This window comes from Bidens hawaiensis, unplaced genomic scaffold (assembly GCF_021521415.1).
Source record: "Bidens hawaiensis isolate Kalapana, Puna unplaced genomic scaffold, B.hawaiensis_p1.1 tig00056115_1, whole genome shotgun sequence".
Classification (NCBI taxonomy): domain Eukaryota; kingdom Viridiplantae; phylum Streptophyta; class Magnoliopsida; order Asterales; family Asteraceae; genus Bidens; species Bidens hawaiensis.
In genome coordinates, this window is record NW_027500125.1 from 57,003 (window position 1) to 70,748 (window position 13,746).

Below are 13,746 nucleotides of genomic sequence, written 5' to 3' on the forward strand. Positions count from 1 at the left end.
TTGTTAGTTTTAGTGTATAGAACCAATTCAATACATGCAAAACCCAAACCCGGATCCAAATATGAATTACACACTATCAAACACATGCATGTCACTATAAGTTCATGCATGTTAAACTACCTTTCAAGTAACCAAAGAAGTGTGAAAAGGATGATGATTGAAAGGCAAGAACTTGAATATGAAAGCTCCTCAAGCTAGTATACCCCAAGCTCCAACAAGACACCACTTCTAGCTAGGATTTGAACACTTGATAACCCTTTCTTCCTTGGCCGAAAATCCAAGAGGAAAAGAGAAGAGAGAAATCTTTGTTACTTGTGTATAATTAATTATGTGTTATGAAAGAAGGAAAGAGAAAGACTTGGTTTTATTCAAAAGCATCTTTCTCTCCACCAATGATATCCATTGCATGTCTCCACTACCTCAACTTTAATAATAAAATAATATCAAGTGTAAGAGATTCCTTTACATTATTAATATTATTAATTTTGTTTTATAACATAAATATATATCCATATATATATTTATAAGATATAACAAAACTTATTACATGTTGGGTGACATGTTAAGTAACCATTATTCACATATTGTTATTTAACCAACTTAATTAACAACATGTAATGTTCTCTCATAAAACATAAATCATCCATATGATTTATTTATTACACAAGTACATTTTTATTTAGAAACCATTTTCAAATAACTCAAGTGTCAATATTCATTTACATATGATCATATCATACATAAACAAATATTCTCAGTGTTTGTCTAGCTTGTTATTGGATATGACCCGACTTGGATCAATACGTACTAGCCACATCAACTCTAATATGTGTCTTGGGCAGATCAATTCCAACAGTATGCCTCACACTATAAAACTTCATGATGTTATTTTCATTTATTGTTGTAACATGTGAGCACCGCTTACTATTTATGCTCTTTACTATTTATATAAAGTTGAAAAAAAGACAATAAGTTATTATGACGTTAATATATATTTATATTGGGTGTCCATTTTTTCATTTATTATTTCTCAGCGTGTTGATTTTCTTCAGTCCTTGGATGTCTCTTAACTCATTAATCGTAATAACTTGTGGTAACCCGTAAAACTAAAAGTTAGAAAAAGGTTTTGGAGGTAACAATGACCATAAGAAGATAATATAACATTCAAATAACCATTTCAAGAAAATAATTAGAATACTTAAATCGAATTTGATACCAATTACTTTTACTCTTAAATTGTTTCCAAATGTAACATGTATAAGTGGATATTTTCAAAATAAGTTCAAAATATTGAGGTCGACTTTCGGCTGGTCGAAAAAATGTAATGTATGTTACATATAAAAAACTCCAAATTTTTTTTTATATTTACGTCACAATAGAAATATATAGGATGAATAGGTTTTTAAGCCTTTTCTTTTAACTTGTTTTTAAACTTGATTAAAAAAGCTAATCAATTTTAGAAACTCTTTGTATAACTCAACTATATAGATAAGCAAGTAGGTAAGTAAAATATGCAAGAATGTAAAAAGTTCAATTGCATGTTAATTAATTTACTCTAGCCTTCTCTTCAATTATACGGTCAAAAGTTTCCTTCAAAATTCTTTTTTTTTAAACGATATGGATCACCAGTACAATGTCCTCACTAGATATAGGTAGTGATCATCTTCTTTAACACATTATATAAAGATAGTATGTCTTTACAAGTCTTCTTGAAATGTTCACTATATCAAAATAGTGTATCACGACAACACTATGTCAAGACTGTTTTGCCAACCCTTTACAGTAAGCCAACGCTATATCAAAATAATGTTTCTCTCCTTAAAACATCAAGAGATGATAAACACTCCAAAACAAATAGCTAGCCATACACTATGCCCCCTTCAACAATACAAGATTAGAATGATGATTATTGCCATGAACACTTCCTTCTTTTTGCTCCTACTTTAATATATTGTCTTTAAATGGATGCCAAATATGAAGGATCTTGAATAGACATATGTTAAGTAATGTTTTATGGAATATTAGAACAAATGGGGTGATGAAAATGGTTTGCAAAGAATTCAATTTATAGGATAAACATCATAACACATGGACCCAAAACTAGGCTCTAACAGTCGATCCATCGGTCGTGGCTGAATAGCTTTGCGTAGTCTATCTCCTAGTGTTTGTGATCATTATGCTTGGTCTTGTCCATTTTTGCAACACATTTTCCAGTGATTTAATATTGTGTGTTTTTGTATAGTATGAATAGGTATGGATCAAGTTTGAAACCATATAATTCTATATACTTTTCACCAGAGTGATATTAACTTCCACTTTGTTGTCCAGTCGTCGATTGCACTTCTAAAGTCCCAACAAGATCAATTAATCCAAGAATGATCAACAACTACAACGTTGTGAGCCGATCAACCACACACACTTGAATAAGTTAGCCTTGTCTCAAAATGTTTATAAGATCACAAGATGAGATTTTGCTAAGATTAAATCAGTTTTACAGATATCGAAACACTTATAATTTATAAAAAACAACTTTCACAATGATTTTTAGCCTTTAGCTCTAAGAACTAATGATCATGAATGAGATTGTTATATTAGTGCTAAAATCCAAAATACACATTGTTTATGTCTTAAAGGTTAACAGCTAGTGTGCTCTTTTTGATCCTTTGTTAACTGTTGAATCTAATAAGTTTTTCTTATTGTGCAGAATATGATGAAGAAAATCCAAAAATAATAACCAAATACGATTGTCATTTCCATTTGTCATGTATTCTTTAATGGGTGCATGAAAAGAAGTGAAACTTGCCTTGTGTGTGATCAGGTTGGTTTAAGCTTCACTTTGAACAATTCTATATGAAAAATGTGAACTTTTCAAAGTAATGCTCCTTGTGTGAAATTTTCAACTTTGAACTTTAGTAGTTTGATAATATTGATTGACATGTGACAAATAATAATAATAATAATAATAATAATAATAATAATAATAATAATAATAATACCCTTATGCAAAGACCAAATAAGAGAAATTTGAAAACTTGTATTAATAATCTCTTTTATCATACGTAACGACGATAATAATAGACGTATAGACAAACAATACAACAACTTTGTATTATTTTTACTTTGTTTCTAAAAGGCATCTGTAACAGTGGAAAAGTGTCTTCTCTCAAAGAGTCATAACACTTGTCATCCCTATTACCCAAGTTCGAGTCCCCCTTACAGTGGTATTGTGCTCATATTTCAGAGCGGATCATATTGGAAGTTAATCTTAAAATGGGTTGTCGAGAAAGTTGAAGGGCTAAGTGAAAGTATTTACTATTTAGTGTGTCTATTTTTGGTACGTTTCTTTAGTATGGTAAGCATATTAAGTATTATTGTATTAGTTAGTTTCCTAGATTAAGTTTCTTGTTTTGTAAGTTATTAGTTTAGTATAAATAGATGGTTAGGATTTATGTAATTTGCAAGTGTCAAGAATAATAATAAACCTAAAGACTCCGATCTTGGTTGAGATCAAATTTGATGTTCGTGTTTTGGGCCTAATTTCCAACAAATCAAACTTAGGATCCCCGTAATGAAACCCTAAGAAAAACATTCTGATCAACCCCATCAAATTGATTATGACTTTTATTTTTACTTTTAATTTACTACTATTAATTTTGGAGATCAGCATCCAAATTGATAACTAGCTAGCTGCCCAACTGTAATATAAAATGGCTGATATCATCCCATTAATATCAAACATAGTTAGGTCTCATTTTCCTTCAATCTTTTATATATATATATATATATATATATATATATATATAGATAAAAGATCCAATACAATAATCCCTAATCGTACATTACGTACGCGAGTTCTTACACTGTTGATTTCAAAATCACGCGATGGCAATATTGTAAATTTCATCAACTATGATCCACTGCTCCCATCGATTTCGTACGCCTTCACTATCACCGTTCATCAATTCGTCGCCATCCAACGATTGTATTCACCGTCGCGACCATCGACGTTACCGCCGTGAACACCATCTTCCTCCGTCACGAGTTTTTCACAGGTTAGTTTATCAAATTGATCAATTGAAATTGAAATTGAAATTGATGAACTAATTGATCAATTAAACTTTGAAATTGAACAATTAATCATCAATTTGAAGTTTCAGTTATCAATTTTGAGTTTGAGTTCTGGGTTTTAACATTGAATGTATTAACATTAACCTAAAACGTATAAACAGAACGTATAAACTTTTTGTACTGAACTTTTAAAGTTTAATCGATTTTTGTTCTGAACGTTTAAATAGAACGTATAATACGTTTAAACAGAACGTATAAAGTTTTTGTATAGAACTTATAAAGTTTTTGTATAGAACTTCTAAACCTTTTGTTAGAACTTCTAGAGTTTTGGTACAAAACATCTAAACTTGAACGTTTAAAGGTGTTCGTTTTGGTCAGAACGTTTAAATTTGTAGTTTTGATCAGAACGTATTAGTTAAACGTTTAAACTTTTTGTGTCATTTTGGTGTTCATTTTTTGTCAGAACGTTTAAACTTGTGGTTTTGGTCAGGACATATTAATTAGCTGAACGTTTAACCTTTTTGTTCATTTTAGTGTTCATTTTGGTCAGAACTTTTAAATTTGTAGTTTTGGTCAGAACGTATTAGTTGAACGTTTAAACTTTTTGTTCATTTTGGTCAGAACGTTTAAACGATAAGACGATTTGTGATAATAATACATATAAACAACATATATTAAAAATGAATAAATATATAACTAAATTAGCTTTTATCCCCCGTATTACACGGAGTTTGTTTTACATTATTTGTTTCTAATATTTAATTAGTCAATGACAATTGTTTTTTTAGTCAATGACATTTTATTAAAAAGTAATGTTTATATCAATACTGAAGACAATCGAGTGTAAGGCCCCGTTACCGGTAGCCCTACATTTGATGTTGGATTTACTCATAAACACAGTTCTAAATATCAAAGTTAATTAAAACTTCGCGGAACATTAAAGCATTCATAAGACATTACATATAAATCCATAACTTGTCTTAAAATAAACATTTAACATAACGTCTCAAGTCTTCAGATGCCAGACTTTTATTCTTCTGCCATGTGCCCTCGCTCAAGCCGGCTGTCTCATTCTACTCACCTGCGTGCATACTAAAGGTCAGCTACGCTGAGTGAGTTCTAGTTAATTACATAACTTACTTTACATACACATACACGTGCCTGAAGGTACGCTTTACATACATAACCTGTTCATCATTCATTCATAGATACTCAAAGCTAACCTTACATTATAAAGAGCATTCGCCCTACATACCTCGGATATTATTAGGGTCCGGTACCCTCCATTCTCGGATATTATCAGGGTCCAGTCACCCTTCATCCTCGGATATTATTAGGGTCCGGTACCCTCCATCCTCGGATATTATTAGGGTCTGGTACCCTTTCTTCCATACCTCCTTAACATACTTTCTATATACATAATCGTAAGTTTCGCACATACATACATCATTCATTCTTCATCTTACAACAAACATATAACCTCAACCATTTCCTGGCAGTACATGCAATTCCGAAGATCGTTCATGTACTGGCAAGAAACCATTCATACATTTCACATAATACATATATGGCATACACTTATCACTTAGGAAAACTGTATTAACTAATCACATCGCGTATGCACACAGCCCCGAAAACATAACAAGGAATGGGGCTAGAAACTCACCTGAAGTCGGTTACGTTCACCGTTAATGGTTATTTCTTTCTTGAGCTATGCACGACTAACTGTATAACAATTACATGTATCAATTAACTATTACTATCTATAACGTCTTCTAGTCTTAATTATTACCCTCAACGAACGGGGGTCCGGGGGCAGCGCCCCTGGCAGCGGGGTCTAGGGGCGGCAGCCCCTATCAGGGTTCAAGGGGCAGAGCCCCTGGCTGGGGTCGAGCTGCCAGGTCAGCTTGGAAAAATTTTATTTCCATTAACTATCGTAACACATTTTCCATTAAGATTTTGAATCATTAATTAATTTGCTAACTCAAATGTTCAAGGGCTTATTTGCAATTAAACCATTCTTATATAAGTTCAGGGACCATTCTGTCATTTTCTAAAACCTCTAGTTTGTTACTTGGTTCTTTAACGAATTGGTTTGTCTTAGCGAATTGGTCCATGTAGCGAATTGAACCCCTTAACGAACTGGTTATTAAGCGAACTGGACCTAATAACGAACTGGTCCTTGACGAATCAGTTCATGTAGCGAATCAGTCCATGTAACGAATTGGACCTTCTAATTCGTTATCTTCTTTAATGAATGACTATAACGAAATGGGGGTTAATTCGTTATCATTTCCTTAACGAATCTGGACACGAACTAAGGCTAGTTCGTTATCTTTCCTCAACGAATCAACTTAACGAATTACCCTTCAATTCGCTAAGTTACCATAACGAACTAGGGTTAGGTCAGGGAATGTCAGAACATTCCCTGACACCCCTAACCTCGTATTAACTTTTCCGGCGCCGCCATTGCTGGAAAGCCGCCAGAAAACCGCGAGCACGTCGGAAAAACGAGTTTTAGCTCGTTTTTCACCATTTTTCGTCCTGTTCGATCCAGATCTGAGCTAGGGTGACCCTTGAGCTCATCATAGGTTCGGTTTATACCCGATTCCACCCGGATCTCGTGACTTAAACGGTTTAACGGTGTCGGCTCGTTGTTTCGTGACTATATCTAACGGGTTAAGCTCATACAATATTAAACTATCATTACCTCGGGTCGGTGCTCGGTTTGCTTCTTGGTTTCGGCTAGAGAAAAGGGAAGAACTAGAGAGAGATCTTAAGTGTGTGTTTTGGGTGGTGTATGGAATATGTGTAGAATGGAGAATTAGATGGTGATTAAGCTTTATATATTTATGGATCATGGGCTTAAGCCCATGGTCTTTCCTTCTTTCTTTATAACCCAAGTCCATAACCCATATTCATTTAACCCAATACTAGCCCAACTCGTATTCTATTTATCTAAACCGATAACGACCAACTATAAATAGACGAAATTTATATTATTCTTATAATTAAAAGTAGGATGTTACATGCTAGCTCTAAAACAACTTGATCCACATTTATACTTTTTTAACACTAACTCATTTGACCCTAACCCATTAGCTAACCATATTTAATAAATCCCTTGCATTCATCACATTTGCCACACCATGACGAAATGGCCAACATTAATTTGCTTGTTTATTGTGATGTTGTTAATTAATTAAAATTGTTGTCTCAACTATTCAATTAGTGCATGAATCCTATAGGCTATGCTTTAATAGTTTGTGTGCTCATTGATATGATCTCTTTCTCATCCTCTTCATATCAATGAAAAAAATGTTCTTCATGATACTCGTCTTATTGCTTCTTTGACATGCACACGAAACAACTTCGATCACTTTTAACGTTAAGAATATTTTGTTCTTACAAAATTATGGACGAAGTTAAGATTTTGGGATTGCTTTGATCACTAATCATGGCAAGCTGTCTACTATATATATATTGGAACAAATTGTGTCAAATTAATTTTGTGATCTACCTTGTATGTTGGATCACTTGATGTCTCGTTATTTGGTGTATTAATGTTGTATGTCTAGCTCCTTGCTAGCCTTTTTAGTGATTTATAAAAGAAAAAACCCTTCTAGATATAAAAATTCATTATTATACTATAAATAAGAGGAAAGTTTATTAAAAGTAATCATAAATTCGAAAAAAAAAGCTTGAACTTAACAAATGCAACTATGCATGTTAGATAAATCGATAAACATATATATATTTTAAAATAAATAGCAAAACAAGTGCAACAATCTAGTTTAACAATTCTCTAATGATAAAATTAGAAACAAAACTAAAAGTAAGGTTGGAAACAATTCTCAACAATCTAGTTTACTCATTATTAAGATGTGGCTTGATTCGTGTTAAATGTTAATAAACCTTTTATAAATTTAAATATTTATTATTAGAAAAAAAAGTTGGAGATTCTGGAGAGGTTGTATGACATACCATAATATTTTTATTAAAAATAAAAAATAAACAAACTAGTACTGGTATACAAGAATTGCATGAATAAAAACATTATATAGATCTTAAGGAATGCATATGAAAGTTAAGTTCTTTGCAAAATACACAAATAAGTAAAAAAAATGGGGTCATTGGATTTTAATAATCTCAACTTTCATTTACTGGTCAAGATTAATTTCTTCAGAAAATGTTTATAGAAAGTTCAAACTTTGAACGTATTTTTCTCCAGCAATCTTATACTAATTTACCGAAAAGTAACCTCGTTAGCATTTTAATGTATACAATATGGCTAACACGACTCGTATTGTTATGGGTACAAGCACAACGTGCTGATTGAATATCACCTATTTTGTAATTAATATACCTTTAAACACGAAACGAAAACAAAGTAAACGGGAAACAATAATTATGAGTCATTTTCTTTTGTCAAACTTGTGCAACATCACATTTACAGTCATAATGAGAAGACCAAAGTAGTTGAATTAACGAGTGTGCGTACGTGGGTGTCTAAATTTGGGGTGGGTTAGGAAGTAGAGGCGATTAAATACGTATAGACTTTTTATACATTTTATGTTTTTTTTTTCAAAATTATTTAAATGCATGTTACAAAAGTTTCATATCTATAGACTATAGTCTTTTTACTCTTTCCATATTTCTCACAATATTTAACCTTATTATTTAATTCTTGATCGATTATTAACAAAACCATGAAATTATTCATATAACATTTACTATACAATTATTGTTATTATTATTTTAATATGGACTTGATCAATTCGTGCTGTTTTTATAGTTGCATTTCAATTTAGTTGAAATTAATATATGTTTCCAACAACATCTGGTGGCATTCAATGTGGATTGCTTTAAAGGTCTTAACTACAGTCCATTTGAATAATACTCTTTTAGGCAAAAGAAAGAACATATATATTTATTGTGGCTTAGAATTCATGATATACGAAAGGTTAAATAAAACTATATTTTTAAAGTTGAGATAAAAACACAAAAGGTGAGGATCATATATATATATATATATATATATATATATATATATATATATATATATATATATATGTGTGTGTGTGTGTGTGTGTGTGTGTGTGTGTGTGTGTGTGTCACGGGATTATAATCACATATGAATCCTCGTATGTGCATGTTGCATTGATATAACATATAAACATACACACATATTGCATGTAGATATATAGTCTCGTTCAATAATACATTATACATAATAAGTAAGTTTATTTAGAAACCAAGAAAATAACATAAACGTGTGTACATGCTGCTTCAGTAAATCAGTAATTAGTGACGGATCAACAAAGTATAGTCTAAATAATAAAGGAGATTTTATCCATGATTTATCTTGAGATCGACCACCAAAGTTGGTAAGTCCTATACGAGCATATTGTTTTGACGTTGACAATGGAAACCAATTTTTGACGGACCTTAATGTGTGTTTAGGGTTAATGTGGTTAAAATTTGGAGGTTTACGAATATACTAGTGTTTGTTGATTCTAAATTGCCTTTTGTAGTTTGTTGTGTGTTTATACTACCGATTTTACTTGTTTTTCAATATATTGTTAATTCTAAATTGCCTTTTGTAGTTTGTTGTGTGCTTATACTACCGATTTTACTTGTTTTTCAATATATTGTTTTCTTATCATTTTGATATATGCTTGACTAATTAGACATAATCAATCATCTTTAACCTAATTTTCCATGATTGACCATGTCTTCACTTTTCAATTCTTAATTAGAGACGAATAACGTGAATCAAGAAACACGCATGCATATTATCTTAATCATAATATATACCATTATGGCATTATGCATGACAGTCTCATAGTCTTTTTTCAACTATTCATTTATGCATCGTATATAGGGCTGTTCAAAGGGTAAGACCTTACCCTTTTATTTAATACCCTACCCGGACCTTTTACCCTTTTAGGAAGAAACGTGAACCCGTAACCCTACCCTTTAAACAATAAAAGGGTCGAGTATAAATAAAGGTTTTAAGGGTCCAACCCTTGTACCCTTTAAGACAGTAATCACATCTCTTTTTTCGCGTTACTAGTTGCATATTTCATATATGACTTTATATATGAATCATAGAACAATTATATTTTCATTTAATAACATAGTAAAGTCTAACTTGGAAAGTTAATCATCCATTTGAACTGGTGCATATAATATGCACATTTACAAATTACATGTAGAGAACAATTCAGTTATTCCTATATATATACATATATATATATATACATACTAGTTTTTATCCCCCGTATTACGGGGGTTGTTTTATCTTATTTATTTATAATATTTATTTATTTTTTGAATTTTTATTTTTTTATTGTATAAATGTTAATAATATACTTATGGTTTGATGATAAATTGTTTCATAAATAAATGAGATGTTATAACCCGGTTTAAAAGCTATATGGGTTTGATTAGACCCAAGACCCGTTTATTTTTTTATTATAAAATTGGTTTTTTAATTATAAATAATATATAACTTTTTTTAAATAAATTAGATATTAATTTTGAGTATATCCCTAATTTATAGGATTTTTAAATCAGATATTAATTGAGATTAGTTTTTAATTTAATGAGATGTTATAACCCGTTTAAGAAATATTTGGGTTTGATAAGACCCATACCCGTGAATTTGGGTCAAATGCATGAGAAGCCTCCATTTAAAAATCAAACAAATCTGGTGACTCCAAAAAAGGGGGGAACGACCACATTGCGACACCTATGATTTTTGGGTTTTCGTTTATATATATTATTATTATAGATAGATGTTTCTAATCAGAAGTATGACCGTTTATATATATTAAATTTCAGATTAATCGCGAATATGATATATATCTGTTTAGAAACTTAGTAAACGGGTCAAGGGTTTGAAAAATGGTCGGACCCTTGAAACCTTTTTACCCTTTAAGGTGAAATTTAAATACCCTTTACCCTACCCATATTATATAATCGGGTCTAACTAAGGGTTTTATGAGTCGGGTAACCGGGTTTCAAGGGTCCGACCCTTATATTGCTCATCCCTAACCGTATACAAGTGTTTAAGACTTTAAGTCGTCAGTCAAATTAATTTTATATAATTAATGTATATATGTGTGGCATATATACAAGTAAATATAATATAATGTTGTTTATAGAAGGTGTTGGCTGCCTCATTAATAGCCTCCTTTCTCTTTGCTATCATATATAGATCGGTCCTCGTTATATAAATCACTCATCTTCTAACTTCCCTCTATATCTTCCCACCTATACTTCTTTATCCTCTTATTCCCATACCAATATACTCATCTCCAACCACACATTGGTAAGCATACAAAATTTAATACATTCCTTCAACTACATTGTTAACGTTGTAACTTTGAATGATTTATTTTTACAGGTGATATTGCCATTGCAAATTGTTTTAGATGGATTCGTCTACTTGGTGGATTGTTTTGTCACTTGTTATAGGCTACCTGATTTGGTTTAAATCAATCACACACTCATTAAGTGGTCCACGTGTATGGCCCTTATTGGGCAGTTTACCCGGGTTAATCCAAAACGCTAATCGCATGCACGACTGGATCTCCGATAACCTCCGTATGTGTGGCGGCACGTACCAGACTTGTATCTCCCCGATCCCTTTCCTCGCACGAAAACAAGGTCTCGTGACCGTCACGTGCGACCCCAAGAACCTTGAACACATTCTCAAGGTTAAATTCGACAATTACCCTAAGGGCCCCACTTGGCAAGCTGTCTTCCATGATTTACTTGGTGAAGGCATCTTTAACTCTGACGGTGACACGTGGCTTTTCCAGCGCAAGACTGCTGCGCTGGAATTCACCACCCGGACCCTCAGACAAGCCATGGCTCGGTGGGTCAGCCGAGCCATTAAGCTTAGGTTTTGCCCTATTTTAAAAACAGCTCAGCTTGAGGGTAAGCCGGTTGACTTACAAGACCTCTTGCTTCGTCTCACTTTCGATAACATATGCGGCCTGGCTTTTGGAAAAGACCCACAAACGTTAGCCCCAGGTTTACCCGACAACACCTTCGCATCAGCTTTTGACCGAGCCACCGAAGCGACCTTACAACGCTTCATTTTACCCGAAACAATATGGAAACTAAAAAAATATCTAGGGCTCGGGATGGAAGTCGAGCTAAGCCAGAGCCTGAGCCACGTGCACGAATACTTAATAGCTGTCATAAACACACGTAAGCTCGAACTTCTAAACAAAACCGAGGAGGGGTCCACGGTCCCACACGACGACCTCCTCTCTCGGTTCATGAAGAAAAAAGAGTCCTACTCTGACGCGTTCCTCCAACACGTGGCACTCAATTTCATCCTAGCTGGACGTGACACGTCATCCGTCGCGCTGAGCTGGTTTTTCTACCTAGTGATTAAAAACCCTAGAGTGGAATCCAAAATTTTAAATGAAATTTGTCAAGTTTTACACCAGACACGTGGCAGTGACACCTGTAAATGGTTAGATGAGCCATTAATATTTGAAGAAGTTGACCAGTTGACTTATTTAAAAGCAGCATTATCAGAAACCCTCCGGTTATACCCATCCGTGCCAGAGGACTCAAAACACGTCGCTGGAGACGACGTGTTACCGGACGGAACATTTGTTCCGACCGGTTCATCGATCACGTACTCGATATACTCAACCGGTCGGATGAAGTTTATATGGGGTGAAGATGTGCTGGAATTCCGGCCGGAACGGTGGTTGACCGGTGCCGGAAAATTTGAAGTGAAAGATCAGTTCCGATTTGTGTCGTTTAACGCCGGACCCAGAATTTGTTTAGGGAAAGATTTGGCATATTTGCAAATGAAGTCGATTGCGGCGGCGGTGTTGCTCCGGCACCGGCTGACGGTGGTTTCCGGCCACCGTGTGGAGCAGAAGATGTCGTTGACTTTGTTTATGAAATATGGGCTTATGGTGGACCTTCACCCACGGGATTTGACACCCTACGTGGCTAAATTGTGAATACTTTAATTATAATATTAATATTATTATAATATTATTAATATTAATATTGAAATATTGATATTAATAAGTAATAATAATTGCTGGAAAGAAAAATGGCAAGATAGATTGTGACTATACTAAGTGTTCCACAAGTTATTACCTTTTTTTTATAATTATTTTTTTTGTTTTTTTTGGAATAAGTAATTACACATGTAAGAATGTTATGTTTATGATTTATATTTTTATATTCAGTGAAGGATGATTGATTTATACATGTTGCTATTTCTGTATTGGCATATTGGTTAGAGGTTATTATTGCAATAAATGTTGTATTTGTTTGACATGCTTAATGTACAACTAGTTTTTAAATAAATAATATAATGTATTTTTAAGTTTTGCTTTGTTGATATAACATGAGAAATAAACAGTTATAAGAATTATATAGGATATACGTTTAACTAAGTGCGTTGTAGATTTTTAATTTCTTAAATCTTTTTACTTGAAACGTTGTGAACCCAGCTTAATTAGCTTAGTCGTACGTTTTTTGTTTTTTCATTTGCCATTGACACACACAAACACAAAACTAAGTAATTTTGTTTGTAATTATTTTTCTATAGAAAAATAATTGCAAACTAAATAATTTAGTTTTTTTTTTGTGTGTGTGTATGTGTGTCAATGGCAAATGGAGTATATTATA

At 32.8% G+C, this 13,746-nt stretch overlaps 1 pseudogene across 1 annotated transcript; it reads left to right on the forward strand.

The window, feature by feature from the left end:
• Positions 1-11,211: 11,211 nt before the first annotated feature.
• LOC143601360 (cytochrome P450 86A22 pseudogene) lies at positions 11,212-13,271 on the forward strand (annotated as a pseudogene). The gene is made up of 2 exons (XR_013147634.1): positions 11,212-11,404; positions 11,480-13,271. The product of XR_013147634.1 is annotated as a cytochrome P450 86A22 pseudogene (transcript).
• Positions 13,272-13,746: the final 475 nt, after the last annotated feature.